The sequence below is a fragment of the Phoenix dactylifera genome, chromosome 4 (assembly GCF_009389715.1).
Source record: "Phoenix dactylifera cultivar Barhee BC4 chromosome 4, palm_55x_up_171113_PBpolish2nd_filt_p, whole genome shotgun sequence".
NCBI classification, from domain to species: Eukaryota; Viridiplantae; Streptophyta; class Magnoliopsida; order Arecales; family Arecaceae; genus Phoenix; species Phoenix dactylifera.
Window position 1 is genome coordinate 23,164,496 of NC_052395.1, and position 23,560 is coordinate 23,188,055.

General features: G+C 38.9%; 1 pseudogene; it reads left to right on the forward strand.

The window, feature by feature from the left end:
- The first annotated feature begins 927 nt into the window (after nucleotides 1-927).
- Nucleotides 928-22,678, forward strand: LOC103699204 (annotated as a pseudogene).
- Nucleotides 22,679-23,560: the final 882 nt, after the last annotated feature.

The window sequence follows — 23,560 nt, forward strand, 5'->3', positions numbered from 1 at the left end:
GTTTTTTTTCTTTTCTTCTTTCGTTTCTTTTTTTGTTTGACAAAATGGATAGACCTACCACTCAAGGTAAAGAACTCATGGATGATGAATCTCTCAGCTCATATTTTGTTATTTATTTATTTATATTTAAAAATTTTGATTGTGATTGAAACCAACATACCAATATAATAAATTTAATGAAGTCGAACATTATTTGTCGTCTTAGTATAATTCATATAATTAGATTTTTTAATCACTTGCTGCCAATATTGGTCATCAGTCGGCCCATAGCATAAGACAAAGAGAGTCTTCCATTTAAAATTATTTATTTTTTATTTAAAAATTATGATTGTGATTGAAAGTTGAAACTGATATACTAATATAATAAATTTAATGAACTTAAATATTATTTATTATTTTAGTATAGTCCATACAATTGGACTTTTTCTCCGTAATTTGCCCACGAGACGGCCCCTACCATAAGGCATATATGAAGAGTCTTCCATTTAGAATTATGTTTGTTTATTTAAAAACTGTGATTGTCATTGAAACCGATATGCTAATATAATAAATTTAATAAACTTGGACATTATTAATTGTCTTAGTATAACCAATTTTGTTATATAAATTGCTCTCTGCAGGCCATAAGTAAATGGCCCTAGCATAAGCCAAGAAGAGTCTTTTTCAAGATTTATTGTTGGGATATCGGACTCCGTATCATCGTTTTTTTATTACGGTATCGGTATATGATATAATAAAAAATGATAAGATATATTAAGTATCAGTTTAGTAAGAGACTATATACTGATTTGATATTGTATAACATATTCCATATGATCCGATAACAATCGGTTTAATAAAATTTGATTTTTGATATAAAAATCCTTTTATGATTTCTTTTTATGGTTCCTTCCCTGCTCCGGTCTCCTCTATTCCATGTCTAGCGGAATGGTGGGTTATTTATCAATTTGGAATTTGTCAATAAATGGAATACGTTATGATTGCAGGCCGGTTGAGTCGTCAAAATAACCGAGGGAGGAAAGACAAATCCAAAGGCGGAGTCAGCCAAATCAAGCAGTGTATTTTTACTTCTTTAATCCGTTCCTCTTCCAAGCACTTCAGGGCCGGCTTTCTATGTTCGAAGTGGCACGATCGGCAAATCAGATGCACTCAAAGTGGTTTCAAGCAAATGTACGTTCAATTCCCGTCAAATCCGCTGTTTTCTTCTCCTCCATGCTCTCCAGCCACGTCCCGAATCAGAAACCATGCAAGCAACGTCTCCATTCCCACTCTATCCCTGCTCTTCCCAGAATACCCCATCATGGCTTCCATCTTGTCTCTATTCCCTCTGGTAATCCTCCATACTCTGATTCTAGCTCCGACCAAAACTTATTCCCAGGATGACCCCATCCTCGCCTACTGCGCCGGCGACACCAACTACACGGTCCCCAGCACCTTCTCCTCCAACCTCGACCTCCTCCTCTCGAACCTCAACACTTCCCCCCGCGACAACGGTTACTTCTCCAACACCACCGCCGGCGCCGCCTCCTCTGCCCCCGCCTACGGCCTTGCGCAGTGCAAACCCGACGTCTCCGCCTCCGACTGCTCCACCTGCCTCAACCGCTCCGCCTCCATCGCCGCCAGCCACTGCCCCCTTCGCAAGTCCGCCGCCATCCGCCTCGACTTCTGCGTGCTCCGTTACTCCGACCAACGCTTCTTCGGCCAGCTCGAAGACGAAGGGAACGCGACATATGTCGATCCCAATCCGAATAAAACCTCGGATCCAACGGCGTTCAATCGGCATACGATCGATCTGATGGACGAGATCGCGTCGGAGGCGGCGGCGATGGATTCTAAGTTTGTGGTGGGGTACACGAATTACTCCGGTTATGGGTATATATACGGGATGGCACAGTGTACCCGTGATCTATCGGATACGAATTGCTCCACGTGTCTCCATCAGGCGGTCAGGATTTTGCCTACCTGTTGCTATGGGAGTATCGGGGCACGGGTCTTCAAGGTGAGCTGTGCCGTGAGGTTTGAGCTCTATCCCTTTTTCTCCCTCTTGTGGGTCCCCCCGCCGCCGCCGGGATCGAGTTCTCCGCCGGACGGTGGCAATAGCACTGACACGACCGGTGAGTAAGCAGAGTTCTGCCTCGGGAATGATGCAACTCCGATCAAGGGGTAAAGCAGTAAAGGAAAACAAACTTATTTATTGCTAGTTTTGATTTCCCAAAAGGAAATTAGATTGTGTCTAAGCAATTAGTAATTAAAGTTTTTGGTCTTTAGTATGTACGGCAGCGATTTGTGGTTTACTTTGGTCTTAGTTATATGTTTGTTCGATCCGACCGGGGAGAAGGATGTGCAACTCGAAATCTTCCGGTCCCTTTATTCATTAATGTTTAATTGATGATTTAGGGCTCGTTTGGTTCGCGGGAAAAGAAGGGGGGAAAGTGTGGTCAACGGGAAAGTAATGAGATGCCTCTTGTTTGGTTGGAGTTTTCAAAGGAGAGAGAAGGGAAAGTAGTATTCCCATGGGAATGTGATTCCCACATTTCATGGGAGAAGTCTTTCCCATGAGAAACATGGCGGGAATCACTCCATTTTTACTTTTTCCCAAAAAGTCCCTTCAGCATTAAAGAAGCATTAAAGAGGCATTAAAAACTTAATTTTTATTAAGGGCATAATAGGAATTATATATAACTTTCCTAGGAAAGTAGATGGCCAACCAAACATAAGCACCTTGGAAATTTGTCACTTTCCCATGGTCAACCAAATATGCCAAAAGTACTTTCCTAGGCATCCTCTTCCTAGAAATTTGTTTCTCAGGAATCATATTCCTAGGAAGGAAAATGCTTCCCGCGAACCAAACGAGCCCTTAATTGATGAATCAAACCTGAGGTACATATTCTCTCTTTCTGATAGCAGTAGTGAGGTCTACCTTGCTCAATTTAGATTAGATTCATTTTCTAATTCGAATTTTCAAAAATACACATAATTAGTAGAAATAAACATTAAAAAAGCTAAAATTTTATAAAAAGTAAATATCGGCTCATATATCAACTTTGCTTTCAGTCGCTCCATCTAATTTTTCTTATATTGTGAGATAAACTTTTTTAAAAGAAAATTTTTAGTTTGATCGATCCATTTAAAGATCTAAATGATGGAATTTATACCTGATTGCTAAGGGCACTGCCCCTTTTAGAGAGAAGTAGATAAGTGTCATATTATACATCTAGAAAAGTTATCCGAAAGTTATCTTATGATTAAATTATGGCCTCCGAAAGTTCGGCTTCTCAATATGGTAAATCTTTCTTTTGGATCCTATGTAGCTTCATTCGTACCGATCAAAATAATGTACATTAAGTTTGGTGATCCTCCTGGATCATCATGCCTAAATGATATCGTCTCATTACTAAATTTTCTTCTGATGCAGGGAAAAGTAATAACACTCCAAAAATAGTTTTAATTGTTTCCATCTCCATCGTTGCTGCACTACTGGTCCTTTTTGCCATCAATGTCTACTTACGTAGAAGGAAAATATTTAGGAGAGCACACGGTAAGTCTTTCTTGCTACATCATTGTTCTAGGAAATCCAATTCAAGACAAATGGGCCGGTTTTTTATGTAGTTAAGCTTGTTTGGTGAGTAGTTGATGGAGATGAGGTGTTCAGAAGTTCCAAACCATTATTATTTGATTTGGGCGCCCTTAGAGCTGCCACAGATAACTTCTCCAATACAAATAGGCTGGGAGAAGGTGGCTTCGGACCGGTTTACAAGGTAATTATCTAGACTTAGGTCTTCAAGGTCACTCATAGAGTTGTGAACATTGTTATTGATTTGACGAACGGTAATTGCTTTCTTACGCCTTTTGAATCTTATCCAGGGGACTCTGCGGGATGGACAAGAAATAGCTGTGAAAAGGCTCTCAAGAAGCTCAGGGCAAGGACTAGTAGAGCTAAGAAATGAGTCTGTTTTGGTTGCCAAGCTTCAACATAGAAACCTTGTTAAGTTGTTGGGTTGTTGCCTCGAGGAACAAGAGAGCCTGCTTGTCTATGAGTACCTTCCAAATACAAGCCTTGACAAATTTTTATTCGGTATGCTCCATTTTCTACATTCATATTTTTCATAATCATTGCCATGATACTTCCTTGGTATTAAGCAAACAGGAACATCATCAGGTTTTTTAATTATATAACCCTGTTGTGACGAGTCATTCACTGAACTAAGCTGTTCATATTTCCTACTAGCCTATTACAACACTCGATACATGTCATTCCTCTTTAAGGTTATAGTCTTTATTCAGTCTAATTTAACTTTGCGTTACCTTTAGCATACTTGGTACTCTGAATTTTCTGTTTCAGCTGTTATCTCGCTTTGCCTACTAAAGTTTAATTTATGATATCAGTTTAATTTATAAAGTTTACTTGGATGAAATAGACCCTATTGGACGACAACAACTTGATTGGGGAAGGCGGTACAAGATTATTGAAGGGATTGGCCGTGGGCTTCTCTATCTTCATGAAGATTCTCGATTAAGGATCATTCATCAAGATCTAAAAGTAAGTAATATCTTGCTGGATGGAAACATGAATCCTAAAATTTCAGACTTTGGTCTTGCAAAGCTTTTCGGCATAGATGAGATCCCAGGAAGCACGAGTCGAATTGCTGGGACATAGTAAGTGCTTAATTTTTTAATCTTTCTTTTCCGAGTAATCAGTGGAAAGATATCTAGTCCATTACTGTTTTGATATCCCACTTGAATCATAAGTATGTCCTTGTGGAGAAAATTCTAATATCTTTTCAATTTCTTTATGGTAGTGGGTATATGGCACCAGAATATGCCTTGCGTGGGCTCTTCTCCACCAAATCCGATGTTTTCAGTTATGGCGTACTAGTTTTGGAGATTGTGATTGGGCGGAGGAATAGCGGATTCCAGGGATCTGAGAATTCTTCAGACCTTCTTAGCTATGGAAGCATTCTTCAGATCTTCTTAGCTATCTGACTTGCCCATCCCTGCCAAAGAAAAAGGAAAAGGAAAAAACAAAACATAGGTTGATCTACTGCTCTCAGTAGCCTCCCATCATGTTAGCATTTTGCTATCCTCTAAACCTATTCTTTGAACAGGTCTGGCGACACTGGAATGAAGGAACAGCATCACAAGTGATCGACCAGAGTCTAGATGATCAGTATCAACTACCAGAAGTACTGAGGTGCATTCACATCGGACTACTCTGCGTCCAGGAAGAGCCAGCAGAGAGACCCGAGATAGCAACAGTCATTCTCATGCTCAGAAGTCACTTTATCACTCTTCCAGCTCCATCAGCACCTGCCTCCTTTATAAGAAGTGATACAAGCGGTGAGACAGAGGTGTTCGACAGGGATGTAAGGACTAGTTTATCAGGAAGGGAGAGCTCCAGTGGAAGCACAACAAGAAAGTTAAGGAGGATAGGAAAATCAAGTCCAGCCTCAGTGAATGATGTCACAATCACTGAGATGGAACCACGATAGAGGTGTGTGGTTGACAGATATAATTGCATCTTTGGGCATTAGTTGACGTTAATAATTGTTCTCTGTCACTTGTGTTGTATGACATATATGGTCTATTCTGGATATCATCCGGAGGATGGCATGATATTGGAAATCTATGAGAACTTTATAGAGATCACAGCTTGAAACTTGAATTGTTATCCACTGCGATGGGAGTAATGTCTTACAAGCATTATACAGTTTGATGGGCAACCTAACGTTATCTGGACTCTATTTGGATAAAGAAGCCCCTCCACTTTATGCTTGAAAAATCGGGCACGCAGCCAATGTTGAAGAAGAGCCAAATTCCGCTTGGCTCTTGTCCTCCTTCACCATTCAATCAAGGTCCAACGCCTCTTGTAGTATAGGGGACACCCTAGGTGCCGTGGTTTGAGGTGCATGTATCTCACAAAATTTTTCTAGGAAAAGTGTGGTACCAAAAAATTTAGCAGAAAAGGTTAAAACTACACAGTTAGACGTGAAGAAGCACCTCGAGGAGATGAATGCTCGGTACAAGGCCAAGGCGGAAGAGCATAGGAGACATAAGGAGTTCAGAGAAGGGAATGTGGTAATGGTTAAGTAAGAACATATAGCAAGTGGAAGTCATGAAAGTATGGGCCGTACAAGGTCTTAAAAAAGATAAACAGTAATGCATATGTGATTGATCTGCCGGACGACATGGGGATCTCAAAAACTTTCAATGTTGCTAATCTATATTACCATGATCCAAGGGAGAAACTGTATCCAGAGAGAAACTCGAGGTCGAGTTCTTTCCACGCGGAGGGGATTGATGTAGGACATGCTGCTAACATTCTTGCTGTCCTAGGAATTGCTAATCCATCTGCCGAACCAGAGGAACCAGCTGCTGAAATTCTGCTGGTGCGGGAGCAAAGAAACTTGGATGAGCGAGCCCAAGCAAAGAAGATGCAAGGTTCCCCCAGGCTGTGGGGAAATTGGGATTGATCTCACGTTCCCAGAGATCAATCCCACAGTTTACAAGTTTCTGAATGTTGGCTAAATCGAGTCCTAGTCTGTTTAAAATTTCTGAATTGAGTTTGTTTGTAGTCCTGTTTTAGTTCTGAATTCAGATTTAATTAGGAGTCTTTTTTTATTAGGATTTGATTACGCATTGAGTCCTTTTGTTAGGGATTTAGAGTGAGTCCGTGGCCCTATAAAAAGGGATGTAAAGGGGCCGCCGTTCTTCTTCCTTCCATTGTCTTTTCTGTGAATGAAAAAAAAAAAAAATGCAGAAGCTCTGTTTTGAGCCCAAGAACATACCCTGTTTCTCTGTTTTGGTTGTTTGAAATCAGCAGCAGAACAGCAGGAGATTGTTTTCCCACGCTTCCGGTATCAGTATTTATGCAAAAAATTCGTAAATATTTACCTTCTAAATGTTTCTAACACCTTATTTATCACATCTTCATTGTTATTGTTAGTTGGAGCTCTAAGATATCAATTTAATTTACCAAAATTTACTTGGATGAAGTAGATCCTATTGGACGAAAACAACTAGACTTGGGAAGGAGGTACAAGATCATTGAAGGAATTGGCAGGGGGCTTCTTTATCTTCATGAGGATTCTCCGCTGAGTATCATTCATCAAAATCTAAAAGCAAGTAATATCCTGCTAGATCGGGACATGAACCTAAGATATCAGTCTTCGAACTCGCAGAGCTTTTCAGCACGAGTGAGCCCCAAGGAAACAGTAGTCGAATTGCAGGGACACAGTAAGTGCAACCGCAGCAATGCCTTATCTTAACTGAAAAATAAAAATCCAACCAATTGCTATTCTGATCTCCAACCTAAATCATCAGTATCTCCTCACAGAGAAAATCTGATATGATCAAATTCTTTATGGCAGTGGATATATGGCTCCTGAATGCGCTAGGCACGGGCACTTCTCCACTAAATCAGATGTTTTTAGTTATGGGGTGCTAGTTTTAGAGATCTTGACTGGTCGGAGGACTAATGGTTTCCAAGGATCCGGGCAAGCTGCAGACCTTCTAAGCTATGTAAGTATTCATTCATCTGGCCTTAAGTGGATCTTCTTTCACCAACATCTATTGCATTTATTAAAATCTCTGCAATAACTCCAAGTTCCTCAAAACATATTTGTTAAATAGGTTTTGCAACACTGGAATGAAGGAATGGCGTTACAGATGATCGACCAAAGTCTAGGTGATCGGTATACATCGCAAGAAGTACTGAGATGCATTCACACCGGGCTGCTATGCATCCAGGAAGATCCACAAGAAAGACCTGACATGGCATCAATCGTGCTCATGCTTACTAGTTCCTCTGTTAGTCTCCCAGCTCCTTCAATGCCTGCCTTCTTTGTAAGAGGTGGAACAACAAGCGAGTCAGAGGTGAAAGTTAGGAATATGGGAACTGGTTTCTCAGGGAGTGAGGACTCTAACGGAAGCACAGCGAGATTGATACCAAACTCTATTAATGGTCTTTCTATCACTGAAATGGAGCCACGCTAGTGCTGTGAGATTGATGGATGTAAGAGCAGACAATTTTTGTCACCGATAAGCAAAAGAATGTCTTAGCATATTGCTTTCTGTTAAACCGATTGTATCATTTTGTAATTCGGGGATTACCCTATCCTACCAAGAAATAAAGGAAAAAAAAGGAAAAAGAAAAAGAAAAAACCCTAAGCCCAGGTATATTATTTGTCACCCTATCTGTTCCAACCTCGGACACTTGTAAGAGTTTTGCACAGAGCTAGTGTCTCGGATTATATCAAAGGTCTTGTCCCTGATCGCAGGAATGACGGGATCCTCGGCATCCATTCTTTTTTGTGAAGCACATACCACTCGGATCACTCACCTGGATCTTATACTGGTGCCATGGATATCAACTCCGAGATGTTTTCAGGTTTACCTAGGGTGCACTGCAACCACCTTCGGTCTTCTCGACTCGTTAAGCTCTTACAGAAATCGACTGGCAGCCATAGCTGAAGAAATTCGAACAAAAGTTCGCAGGCCAGAAGATGACAGTTGTCAGCGGGTGGCAGGCTCACATTGATAAATTTGGTGCTCTCAGCCCTGTCTCTCTACCATGTCTCTGTTTCTCCTTCCAACTTGGTTACTGACTAAGGTCCTGTTTGGGAGCTTTTGGAGGGCCAAAAAGTACTTTCTGGCCCTCCAAAAGTACTTTTAGCTAAAAAATGGTGTTTGGTAAATTTTTTGAAAAGCTGCGAGAAGCTGAAAACAGCTTTTGGGGGGAAGCTCTAATTTGGAGCTTTCCGAAAATGCTGTTTTCAGCTTTTTCGGAAAGCTGTATTTTTGACCAAAATACCCCCATGTAAAAAAAAATTCCTCTCCCAAAACCTTGTCGTACCGCCTGTTCCTCTCCCAACCGACCCGCCCCCACCCCCCCCTCCCCCCGCCCTGTTCCTCTCCCAACCCACCTCCCAACCCACCAGCACCCCCACCCCTCCCCTCGCACCGCCGCCGCCGCTGCCGCTGCTGTGCCTCCCTCTCCCCCGCCGCCGCTGCAGTGCCTCCCTCTCCCCCGCCGCCGCTGCAGTGCCTCCCCCTCCCCCGCCGCTGCTGCAGTGCCTCCCTCTCCCCCGCCGCCGCACCCCGTCCCTCTCCCCCGCCGCTGCACCCCGTCCCTCTCCCCCGCCGCCGTAGTGCCGCACCCCCTCCGGCGCCGTCGGCCACCGAGACTGCCGCCGGCCACGGCCCGGCCCCCTCCGGCGGCCGCCACGGCCTGGCCCCCTTCCGGTGCTACGGAGAAGGGCGCAGAGGAAGGAAGGAGAAGAAGAGAAGAAAAAAAAGAAAAGAACAAAAAAAGAAGAAAAGGAAATAAAATAAAAGAAAAGAAAAGAAAAGAATAAATAAATAAATAAATAAATGCATAAATAAATATTTATATAAATGAATGAATGAATGAATAAATAAATAAGATAATAAATAAATATATTTCAATGGATAAAATAATAAATAAATAAATACATAAATAAAAATATATATACGAATGAACGTATAAATAAATAAATATAAAGAAAAATAATGAGTGAGTGGCAAATAATCTGATCCTTATGATATTGATAAGTACAGTGAATTTGTCGCCATTGCAAATAGTTAAGTAAAGAGATAATCTATTAAACAGATAAATGGTTATTTATTGTTGTATTATACTATAAGTATATTATTATATTACATTATATCATAATACATTAATATGTAATGTTAAATAATTTAATATTATGTTATATTATGAAAAATTAATTTATACTAATAATATATTATTTTATACCTTTATTATTGTATTATACTATACATATTATATTATATTACCTTATATCATAATACATTAATATGTTATTTTAAATAATTTAATATTATGTCATATTATGAGAAATTAATTAATACTAATAATTATAATATTTTATACCTTTATTATTGTATTATACTATAAATATAATATATATTATATTATATCATAATACATTAATATGTTATGTTAAATAATTTAATATTATGTTATATTATAGAAAATTAATTTACTCTAATAATTATATTACATTATGCTATGCTATGCAATATCATATTACTACATTATAATAATAATATTTTATATTACAGTAATATTATACTATATCGTATATTATGTACTAATATATGTTATGTTTTATCATGCTCTATTGTATAATACTATGCAATGTTCTTTATGGTAATTTTATCATATAAAAGTACTTTCTCAGTTTGTTTACCAAATATATGTTAAAGTGCCACAGCATTTTAAAAATATAGTTACCAAACAACAAACAGCTTTTTATAACAGCTCTACTTCAGACAGCTCTACTTCCAACAGCTCCACTAAACAGGGCCTAAATTAGATAAGTTGAGAAGAAGCTTTCTATGGTGTGGCAAGCCTAGTTCTTTACCGACGTCTAACCTGGTCAACTGGAAGGGGGGACTGGGCATCCTGAATTGAGCATGATTCAACGGGCGCTTCTCACTAAATGGGCATGGAGGCTGTTGACTGATGGAGAACAGTTAAGGATAAATCAAATCAAATCAGCTTATTACAAAAGATGCAGCTTTAGCTGCACCAGGAGGAAGACAAAATGACGAAAGCATCGGTCATCTGGAGAAACATTTGCAAATTCTGAATCCATTCCGGATCAGTCTGAAGTTCACTAATAGGACAGGTACAGACATCCTTTAGTAACTCTAGCATTCATGGAAGAAGCTTTAGTAGCAGACTATTGGAATCAACAACCAGGAACTGGAAAGTTACTATGGACACCCCACCGCCGAACCAGACACTAACAGAATACCCAATGATGCCAATTTACTTAAAACTATTCTAATATATAGCTTCGGTAACACTGATGTTTTAAATGAACCTCCTTTGTTGTCACTATTTGCTGTGATACTGGAAATAGTATATGTGAAACTGCTAAGATCTATAAATTTTTGAAAATGACTGAAGTTATTAAAGAACCATTATAGTACAAATTAAAGAACAAAATAACAATAAATTATTTTCTTAAATCATTTTGTGAGAGAAATTTTCATAAATCACTGTTCACCAGATATCATTTCTTTTTCCTACATGATATAGGGACTTATATTAAAAATAAATCTTTAACAGGATTTGGCTAGGTGTGACTCTCTTTGCTACTTTTGGACTTCAGTGCCAAATCCATGGCTTAGGAAAACGCTGGCGAGATTGAAGTGGCAGTAAATCCCATTCTCTCTTACCCATCTCTTTCATTCATCAAGAAGAAGATATTTACTCATCAAGAAGGAAGATATTAGGATTTTATAAAATTATTAAAACAAAAAAAAATGATGAATATGATGAGTCCTCCCCAAAAATAGAGAGTTTGATGAAGGCTATAGTCATTTTAGATTTATATAATAGACTATCCAAAATAATAACTATATTAAATAAGAGTTCTTTTTATTACTCAAAACAAAGAATCTTATTAATAACATTTAATATACAATCCAAAATAAAGAATCGCTCTAAATAAAAATCCTACTTCTTATTCAAAAAAAAGAATCGTATTGATAATATTATTAATAGATTAGTCCCATTACTTGAGCTACGATAAAACATGACCTTACAGGCATAGAAAGCCATTTCTTTTTTTTATGTTGGACCGACAACTTTACAAAGCCTAGAGTAAAACAGCCACTCATATTAGCTAATACGATGTACGACAAATAGGTAGGTAAAATTGAAGAAGCTTTCTAAAGCACTTAGCCACCATAATTAGCCACATATGAAGCCATCCAGTTTGTCGTCCTATTTGTTCCTCCGAAGACATGCTTGGCAACGCATGAAATGATATTTGCTTTAATTTTTCGAATGACTGGTATTAAGGAATGAATAGATATATGATACAAAGATGGCAGCACAATAAATGCCTTCCACTTCCATGTCTGAATATCACTGTCTAATGTGCTAATCACAGGCAACCTTCCTGCATATTGGTAGATCAATGCTGCATCAATAGTTTGATGGAGGGAGTATGCTATGAAACTTCCCTTCAAGGTTCTAAGAGCCCATCTTAGTTTATCAACTTCAAAAACAAACTTATTTATTGCTAGTTTTGATTTCTTAGAAGGAAAATAGATTGTCTAAGCAATTAGTAATTAAAGTTTTTGGTCTTTAGTATGTATGGCAGCGATTTGCGGTTTAATTTGGTCTTGGTTATACCTTTGTTCGATCTGATCGGAGAGAAGGAATAATTTTCTCAACCTGTTCAACTCGAAATCTCAAAAAAAATTGAGAAAATATGAAAAATTGGCGAAAGTAGGGTTTAAATTCCCTTTGTTCATTAATGATTAATGGATGAATCAGACCTCAGGTACATAACCTTTCTTTCTTATATCCGTAGAGGTCTATCCTTACACAATTCAGATTGGATTACTTTTCTAATTTGATTGGGACTAACTTGTCAAAAATACATTGACTAGTAGGAATGAACATGAAAAGGTTAAAATCTTACAAAAGATATATTTCGACTTATATATCAACTTTGCCTTTTGTTGCTCCACCGAATTTTTCTCAGATTGTGAGATAGACCTGATTAAAGTCTTTTTTTAAAAGAAAACTTTTAGTTTAACCGTTCCACTTCAAGATTCAAATGATGGAATTTAGACCTGATTGCTAAGGGCACTGCCCCATTTAGAGAGAACTGTCATATCATACATCTCGAAAAGTTATCCGATTTCAAAAAAAAAAATCTCAATCGAGCAACCTATGATCAAGTTATGGTCTTCAAAAGTTCGGCTTTCCGATATGGTGAATCTTTTTCCTGGATCCTATGTAGCTCCATTCATAGTGATCAAAATAATCCACATTAAGTTTAGTGATCCTCCTACATCATCATTCCTAAATGATATTGTCTCATTGCTAAATTTTCTTTTGATGCAGGGAAAAGTAATAACACTCCAAAAATAGTTCTAATTGTTTCCATCTCCGTCGTTGCTGCACTGGTGGTCCTTTTTGCCATCTGTATCTACTTACGTAGAAGGAAAATATTTAGGAGAGCACACAGTAAGTCTTTCTTGCTGCATCATTGTTCTAAGAAATCCATTTCAAGACAAATGGACTGGTTTCTTATGTAGTTAAGCTTGTTTCGGGAGTAGTTGATGGAGATGAGGCGTTCAGAAGTTCCAAACCATTATTATTTGATTTGGGCGACCTTAGAGATGCCACAGATAACTTCTCCAATGCAAATAAGCTGGGAGAAGGTGGTTTCGGACCGGTTTACAAGGTAATTATCTAGACTGAGGTCTTCAAGGTCACTCATAGAGTTGTGAACATTGTTATTGATTTGACAAACGGTAATTGCTTTTTTATGCCTTTTGAATCTTATCCAGGGGACCCTGCGGGATGGACAAGAAATAGCTGTGAAAAGGCTCTCAGGAAGTTCAGGGCAAGGACTAGTAGAGTTAAGAAATGAGGTTGTTCTGGTTGCCAAGCTTCAACATAGAAACCTTGTTAAGTTGTTGGGTTGTTGCCTCGAGGAACAAGAGGGTTGCTTGTCTATGAGTACCTTCCAAATACAAGCCTTGACAAATTTTTATTTGGTATGCTCCATTTTCTACATTCATATTTTTCATAACCATTTCCATAGTACTTCCTTGGTTTTAAGCAACTTGGAACATCATTAGGTTGTTACTTATATAACCCTGTTGTGATGAGTCGTCCACTGAGCTAAGCTGTATATATTTCTTACTAGCCTATTACAACACTTGATACATGTTTTGTTATACCATCTGTAAATAGGATCATGAACCAACCATGAAAAAAGGGAAGCATACCTGGATCCATTGATTTCTGAATGATCAAGTCCTTAGTTCGTATCTCCCTCTTGGCCCCTGTTCGAACACCCAGGAGATGGAGTCCAATTTTCTGTGTTCCCCTTCAAGGCAAAGGGTGAGACCCCGTTATGTTATCCTACCATCAAGGATAATGCTTCCACTTCTCAAGGAGACAGTTACGGTAATCCTCGTAACTGACCACGTCGTGGTCATGTGGGTCAAAACCCAACATTCTCCCACTTGGCCCATATGACCATACTTTGGTTAGAATGATATAAACATTAGGCGCGCATCATTCTAATCCATAGTCAGTTGGGTCATCATAATACCATAATTAAATAACTTACTAATGCGAGTCAAGGTGGTTCCACATCAACATAATGACATAGTTCCTTCCAAGTACTACAACACTAGCAAATTATTTAACCACAGTCCATAAATGAGAAGTATCTTTAATGGTCAAACATTATGTCTTTGTCAGAGACAATTCCTGTAATCATACATTCAAACCCCATACATGTACATATATTTGAAGAACAGGAAAAACAGAAACATAATCAATTATATCTAAGTGTCAAAGAAATAAACATAATACAATCCTCAATTAATATCATGGATTACAACTAAGACCCATTCTTTCAACATGCTCTTTAAAAGTCTTCGGTTGTAAACCTTTTGTCAAAGGATCGGCAATCATGAGCTCTGTCCTCATATTTTCTATAGACACATTTTGTTTCTGAACTTCCTCCTTGACAACAAAATATTTAAGTTCAATGTGCTTGGCACCATTAGAATATTTGTCGTTTTTGGAGAAATGGACGGCTGCAGTATTGTCACAAAAGATTCTCAGCGGCCTGGCAATAGAGTCGACAATCCCAAGTCCCGAGATGAAGTTACGCAGCCACAAACTATGAACTGTGGCCTCAAAGCATGCCACAAATTCTGCTTCCATGGTGGACGAAGCAGTGCTTGTCTGTTTGGCACTTTTCCATGAGATTGCTCCTCCAGCTAATAGGAACAAATAGCCAAACGTTGACTTTCTACTATCCACACATCCAGCAAAGTCTGAATCCAAATAGCCAATCACCTCAAGGCTATCTGACTTTCTATATGTAAGCATGTAATTCTTTGTTCCTTGCAAGTATCTCATCACCTTCTTTGCAGCTTTCCAGTGATCCATCCCTGGATTACTTTGGTATCTTCCTAGCATTTCAACTGCAAAACTGATGTCCGGTCTGGTACAGGTCTGAGCGTACATCAAGCTACCAACTGCAGAAGCATAAGGTATATTTTCCATCTGCTTACGTTCCAATTCATTCTGTGGGCATTGCATGAGACTAAATTTATCCCCTTTCTGAATTGGAACAACACTGGCTGAACAGTTCTCCATACCAAATCTCTCTAGAACTCTGTCTATATATGCCTTTTGAGACAACCCTAACAATCCACGTGATCGATCACGAAATATTTCAATGCCTATCACATAGGTTGCCTCATTCATATCTTTCATTTCAAAGTTCTTTGAGAGAAAAACCTTAGTTTCAAACAATAAGCCAAGATCACTACTGGCAAGCAATATGTCATCAACATATAGGACCAAAAAGATAAACTTGCTCCCACTGACCTTCAGGTATATACACCGATCAACAGTGTTTTCCTTAAAACCGAAGGAAATGATGGTATCATTAAACTTGCGATACCATTGTCGGGAAGCTTGTTTAAGACCATATATTGACTTCTTTAATTTGCAAACCATGTGTTCTTTTCTCTTTAATGGAAAACCTTCGGGCTGGTCCATATAGACTTCTTCATCTAAACTCCCATTCAGAAAAGCAGTTTTTACATCCATTTGGTGCAACTCTAAATCATAATGTGCAACCAAAGCCATAATGATTCTAAATGAGTCCTTTTTAGATACAGGAGAAAAGGTCTCTTTATAATCAATGTCTCCTTTCTGAGTGAAACCCTTGGCCACCAGTCTGGCTTTATGTCGTTCAACATTACCCTTTGAGTCGAGCTTGGTCTTAAAGACCCACTTACACCCAACTGTCTTACAACCTTCGGGCAAATCAACGACATCCCAGACTTCATTCTGATCCATTGATTTTAACTCATCTTTCATGGCATCAATCCATTTAGTAGAATCAATACTTTCTATGGCTTGTTTAAAAGAAACCGGATCTTTTCTTGTCCCTATATCAAAATCAAGTTCTTGTAGATAAACCATATAATCATTTGGAATGGCAGATCTTCTTTCTCTTTGAGATCTCCTTAATGTCATCCCTTGTGGTTCTTCTACAACTTGTTCAGTGGTGATAACTTCATTATGGAGTGTTTGATCATTAATTTGTTGTTCATTGTTATTAAACTGTGTGACAACTGTAGGAACAACAATTTTCTTAGAAGTCATGGGTAAAGGGACTTGCACCCTAACTTCTTGAATTTTCACATTTTGTGGTTTATCACTCCCACTGGTTTCACCATTCTCAATGAATTTGACATTACCGGTCTCTATAATTCTCGTACTATGGTTAGGACAGTAAATCCTATACCCTTTGGATTTTTCGGGATAACCTATAAAGTATCCACTAATCGTTCTAAAATCCAATTTCTTTTCATGTGGATTATAAATTCTGGCCTCCGCTGGACAACCCCAAACATGCAGGTGTCTTAAACTCGGTTTCCTTCCTGTCCATAACTCAAAAGGAGTTTTTGGAACTGCCTTACTAGGAACCCGGTTTAATATGTATACAGCAGTCTTAAGGGCTTCCATCCACAACGATATGGGTAACGAAAAATTACTTAACATACTCCTAACCATATCCATAAGTGTACGATTACGCCTTTCAGCTACTCCATTCTGCTGTGGCGTTCCCGGCATAGTGTATTGAGCACGTATGCCATGCTTTTCTAAGAGTTTAGCAAATGGGCCAGGGTGTTGTACTGTTTCATCATACCTACCATAATATTCACCACCTCTATCAGACCTGACAATTTTCACCTTTCTATCTAATTGTCTTTCAACCTCAGTAATGTATACCTCTAGGACATCCACTGCCTGAGATTTTTCATGCAACAAATAGACATAACCATAACGTGAAAAATCATCAATAAAGGTGATAAAATACTTCTCTCCACCAAATGATGGGGAGTCAAAAGGCACACAAATGTCTGTATAGATAATTTCAAGAAGTTCTTCACTTCTTGTGGCAACTTTCTTTGTGTGTTTGGTTTGCTTTCCCTTAATGCAGTCTACACACATACCGAGATCAGTAAAGTCTAAGTTTGACAAAATTCCATCCTTTACTAATCTCTCTAATCTTTCTTTGGATATATGACCCAATCTTTTATGCCACAAGTTAGAAGATTTTTTATTTATCAGGTTTCGTTTAATTCCAACATTACGATGCAAGGTCATAAGAGTTTCAGCAAAATGATTATCAAGATTTACTTTATATAAACCATCACACAAGACACCAGAACCAATGAAGAGATTGTCTTTGAAAAGACGCAAACTACCATTCCCAATTTTAAAGAAATATCCTTCAACATCAAGTTTAGAAACAGAAATCAAATTTCTAGAAATAGAAGGAACATAAAGAGTCTGAAGCAAATCTAAATGACAACCAGTATTTAAAAACAAACGATAGGTTCCAACAGCTGTTACAGGAACTCTAACCCCATTCCCCAAAACGATAAAACTCTCATTTGGATCTTGCATCTGGGTTGTAAGGAATCCCTACATCGTATTTGAAACATGAACATTAGAACCTGAGTCAAACCACCAAGTATTAGAAGGAACTTCAGTAAGGTTTGATTCAAAACATACATAAGCCAAAGGCTTACCTTTCTTTTCAAACCATGCCTTGCGTTTATGGCAGTCCTTCTGATAGTGTTCCAATTTCTTGCAAAAATGGCATCTATCTTTGTTTTGCTTCTTCTTATGAACCTCGGTATCATGATGAGGCTCTTTACCCTTGGATGGTCCACTCTTCATGCCCTTTCTTGGCTTCTTCCATTTCTTCTTGGCTCCATGACTTACAAGATTGACAGAATGATGTCCTTGTTGCTTAAGTCTTGTCTCCTCTTGTACAAGCATACTGGTCAATTCATTCACATTCCACTTATCCTTAATAGTGTTATAGTGAATTTGAAATGATCCAAATTGAGGAGGCAAGGAGTTCAAAATAAATTGAACTAAAAAGGATTCATTCACATCCATCCCAAGAGCCTTCAGCTTAGCAGCTATATTTGTCATTTCAAGGATATGCTCATGCATCCCACAAGTACCATCAAATTTCATGGTGGTAAGTTTAGCCATTAATGTCCCAGCCAGAGACTTATCAGCAGATCGGAAACGTTCTTCCACAATTTTCAATAATGCTTGAGCACTGTCACATTCAGGAAGCGTTGACTTGATATTGTTCGCTATACTCATCCGCACAAACATAATGCTCAATTTGTTCGATCTTTCCCAAGTCTTATAAAAAGATCTTTCTTCCGAGCTGCTCAAATCAGTAATGTCAGCCGGTTTCTCAGATCGGAGTGCTAAATCAAGATCCAGAACACCTAGGTGAAACTGGACTTGTTCATTCCACTCTGAGAAATTAGTTCCATTAAAAATCGTAACAGATGAAGCTTGCGAATGAAGCGAAACAGGAATAGATACTGCAATAAGAAAATTAACAATAAGAAAATTCTTACAACATTAACACTTTGAGTTAGCAATAATGATGAATAACATAAACAGTATTACCATAATACACCTTTGGGTAGTAATCATGAAATACTAAATTACTATTATGGTGATTCCCAATTCACCTAGGAATAATTAATGATATAGGTCCAAAATTCAAATAGGTCTGTTGCCTTTGAGCATCCAAAACCTATTAAATCAAGGATACTCATTAATTATACTAACTCAGCAAATCAATCATTTGAAAGTGGTGCACCTTTGGGCCAATCCATAATATCTCATGATTGAAAAACTATAAGTCATAATTTGCAAAGTCATTATCTTAATACCTGGGATTAGAGTATTTGATGACTTGATGTCTATTAAACATTCTAGTTGGGTTACTTTGGCAACTACCAAACTATTTCATAATATAGACATCAAATTAAAATAATGACATTGCATATAATTGACAATTCATAATATGACAAATTAAAATAAAACATGTATTTAATATTTTACTAATCTACACAATCAGTACATGTGTCATATCATGCTATCAAGTATATTAAAATGTAAAATAAATGACAAATTTTTTTTTTTTTAATCACATTACCCTACAAGGACCTCTGCATAAATAATATGTTTTACAGGGACTAAATTAACATATTTTGAGGACCTCTGCATAAATGATATGCTTTACAGGGACTAAATTAACATATTTTGAGGACCTCTGCATAAATGATATGCTTTACAGGGACTAAATTAACATATTTTGTTTCTTACAGCCCTGGAAGGATGTCAACATAAATAAAATATTTCACAGGGGCTTAGCAGAAACAATTTCATCTTTTAACAGGCCTCTAAGGATTTCAGTATAAATAAAATATTTTACAGGGACTTAATAGAAACATTTTCATCTTGTAACAGCCCTCTAAGACTTCAGTATAAATAGAATGTTTCACAGGGACTTAAACAGAAACATTTCATTCTTTTAACATCCCCGGGAGGGCTGTATGAAAAAATAAAATGTTTTTCATAAGGGCTTAACTAAAATTTCTCTTCTATTGGCTAAACGAATTCGGGTTTCGGATCGAAACCCAAAAACCCGAACTCGTTATGCCTGTTATGCCTGTTTCATAGCGGGTTAACGATTACGGGTTCGGGTCGAAACTCAAAACCCGGACCCGTTATGAATAAATTAATATATATATATATTTTTAAAAGAACTGAAGACGGGTCGGCCCGACCCGTCTTCCTCCTCTTTTAGCGGCGGGCTAGGGTTCCGCCAAACCCAGCCCGCCTGCCTCCGATCGCCGGGCGGCGAGCGCGCCGCCTCCCTCCGGTGGAGTCGCCGCCCGATGGCGAGCCCACCGGCGGTCGCACGCCAGCAGGGGCAACGCCGGCGGGCTGGGGTTCCGCCGAACCCAGCCCGTCGGCCCTTAGGAGCGGCGGGCGGCGATCATGCCGCTGGACGAAGTGCCGCCCGACGGCGTCACCGGGATGGGCCCGACGCCGGACGAAACGCCGCCCGACGGCGTCACCCGCAGGAATACGCCGCCCGACGGCGATCATCCGGTAAGTTTTCCTCCTTTTTTTTTTTTTTTTAAAGGGTGGGAGGCAGACCATGGCCGGCGGCTACGCCGGATCCTTTGATGGCTCGCGGCGCCATATGCCGGCCAGATCCGGCGTCAGCAAGGTCAAACCCCGGGTGGGGTTGTTTCTCAAATCCATGGATCCGGCATTGAAGGGTTGTTTCTCAAATCCATGGATCCGGCATTGGGGTTGCTTGGAATCATCAAAAACCCATCCAGGGACAACGCAATGGTCGACTCTCGGCATTGGGGTTGTTTTGCCGGCCATCACAGGGTCGGACCATCCCATTGCCAAGTCCCTGCGGCCGTGGAGGACTATCCATGGACAGTCAAAAATGAGCCTTTTACCGTGATCTAGTTCTACCCTTTACAGTGATCTGGTTCTAGGATGAACCAGGCTCTGATACCACATGTTATACCATCTGTAAATAGGATCATGAACCAACCATGAAAAAAGGGAAGCATACCTGGATCCATTGATTTCTGAATGATCAAGTCCTTAGTTCGTATCTCCCTCTTGGCCCCTGTTCGAACACCCAGGAGATGGAGTCCAATTTTCTGTGTTCCCCTTCAAGGCAGAGGGTGAGACCCCGTTATGTTATCCTACCATCAAGGATAATGCTTCCACTTCTCAAGGAGACAGTTACGGTAATCCTCGTAACTGACCACGTCGTGGTCATGTGGGTCAAAACCCAACATGTTTTTCCTCTTTAGGTTTACTTTATACTCTTTATTCAGTCTAATTTAAGTTTGCATTACCTTGAACATACTTTGGTACTCGGGATTTTCTGTTTCAGCTGTTATCTGGCTTTCCATGCTATGATTCTTGCATTATGGTTCGATGCGAATGCCATCGTTTTGCATAGCTTGATTTCTTGTATCTGGACTCCATTTATTAAGATGACTATCAATGATGGCATCATTTTTGCATGCTACTAAGTTTTAATTGTCTTCCATGCTATTTTTGGGTAAATGTTTATGATATATCTGATTTTTGTTCTTTCGATTTCGAGGTGGCTAGCCCACCCGTGATAAAACTGCTTAGTGTTACTAACATCTTGTTGATCGCATGGCCTAGCTGTACTTGTTAGTCATTATGATATTAATTTAATTTATCAATCTTACTTGGATGAAATAGACCCTATTAGACGACAACAACTAGACTGGGGAAGGCGGTACAAAATTATTGAAGGGATTGGCCGTGGGCTTCTCTATCTTCATGAAGATTCTCGATTAAAGATCATTCATCGGGATCTAAAAGCAGGTAATATCTTGCTGGATGGGGACATGAACCCTAAAATTTCAGACTTTGGTCTTGCAAAGCTTTTCTGCGATGAGATCCAAGGAAGCACTAGTCAAATTGCTGGGACATAGTAAGTGTTGACTTTTTTAATTTTTCGTTTCTGAATAATTAGTGGAAAGATGTCCAATCCAGAACTATTCTGATATCTGTCTTGAATTATAAGTATGTCCTCGTGGAGAAAAATCTAATGCCTTCTTAATTTCGTTATGGTAGTGGGTATATGGCACCAGAATATGCCTTGCATGGGCTCTTCTCCACCAAATCAGATGTTTTCAGTTATGGCGTACTAGTTTTGGAGATTGTGACTGGGCGGAGGAATAGTGGATTCCAGGGATCTGAGAATTCTTCAGACCTTCTTAGCTATGTAAGCATTCTTCAGATCTTCTTAGCTATCTGACTTGCCCATGCCTGCCAAAGAAAAAGGAAAAGGAAAAAAAAAACATAGGTTGATCTACTGCTCTCAGTAGCCTCCCATCTTGTTAGCATTTGAAATCCTCTAAACCTATTCTTTGAACAGGTCTGGCGACACTGGAATGAAGGAACAGCATCACAAGTGATCGACCAGAGTCTAGATGATCAGTATCAACTACCAGAAGTACTGAGGTGCATTCACATCGGGCTACTCTGCGTCCTGGAAGAGCCAGCAGAGAGACCCGAGATAGCAACAGTCATTCTTATGCTCAGAAGTTACTTTATCACTCTTCAAGCTCCATCAGCACCTGCCTCCTTTATAAGAAGTGATACAAGCGGTGAGACAGAGGTGCTCGACAGGGATGTGAGGACTGGTTTATCAGGAAGGGAGAGCTCCAGTGGAAGCACAACAAGAAAATCAAGGAGGACAGGAAAATCAAGTCCAGCCTCAGTGAATGAAGCCACAATCACGGAGATGGAACCACGATAGAGGTGTGTAGTTGATAGATATAATTGCATCTTTGGGCATTAGTTGACGTTAATATTTTTTCTCTGTCACTTGTGTTGTATGATATATATGGTCTATTCTGGATATCATCCGGAGGACCGGAGGATGGCATGATATTGGAAATCTATGGGAACTTTATAGAGATCACAGCTTGGAACTTGATTTGTTATCCACTGCGATGGGAGTAATGTCTTACAAGCATTATACAGTTTGATGGGCAACCTAACATTATTTGGATTCTATTTGGATAAAGAAGCCCCTGCTCTTTATGCTTGAAAAATCGGGCTTATAAATATATGGGATCCAGCTAATAGCATATAGACCATGTATTCTTGTTGATTTGTCCAGACCACACTGATAGGGCTAAACTTCCTGCTATGTTATGTGCAATATATCATATATGTGATCCACACATTTCTCCTAATTAACAAATGCTATGTTGGAAAAATTCCTGGTATGGGCACGTAGTTTTACTTTGTCTAAGCTTACATGCAGATCAAATTATAATTTGCAAAATCTAAATTTAACTAGGGTAGAATTATTATGTTTCTTGATTCATGATCTATACTTGTTTTGGTGTTAAAAGACTTGGTGTGTTTCTTTTCTTTTTTCTTTCGTTTCTTTTTTTGTTTCACAAAATGGATAGACCTGCCACTTAAGGTTAAGGCCTCATGCATGGACGAGGAATCTGTAAAATCATATTTTGTTAATCATTTATTTTTATTTAAAAATTGTGATCGTGATTGAAAGCAATATAATAAAAATAATGAACTTGAACATTATTTGTTGTCTTAGTATAATCCATATAATTTGATTTTTTAATTATTTCCCATTTAGAATGCTAATTATTTATTTTTGGGGATTTGTTCTGCTTGTATAGCAGGTGTAGTGTTTGTCTCTACCACTCTTTTGTTCTCATTTCATTATTTTAATCAAATGCGGGGTGGATTTTCCGTCACTTACCCAAAAAAAAAAAAATCTCTCCTCTGTTTTGTTCTTGGATAAGATATTCATGTGGCTGATTTTGTAACATGTCATTGGCTAAGCTCTACAGAAGATATGATACTTAGAAATTGACATGGTACACATAAAATTAAAGAATTCATCTAGATGTTCCTTCTTCTTTTTTGGTCAATGAATTCATCCAGTTTTCGTTTGTTACGGGCGGTCTTTTGTTTCTTTCGTGGATTTTTAAACGTACGCTTTCAATTTATCCGCCAGCTGCATGCGCTCTAGTGAAGTCCGGATTACCAGCCCAACTG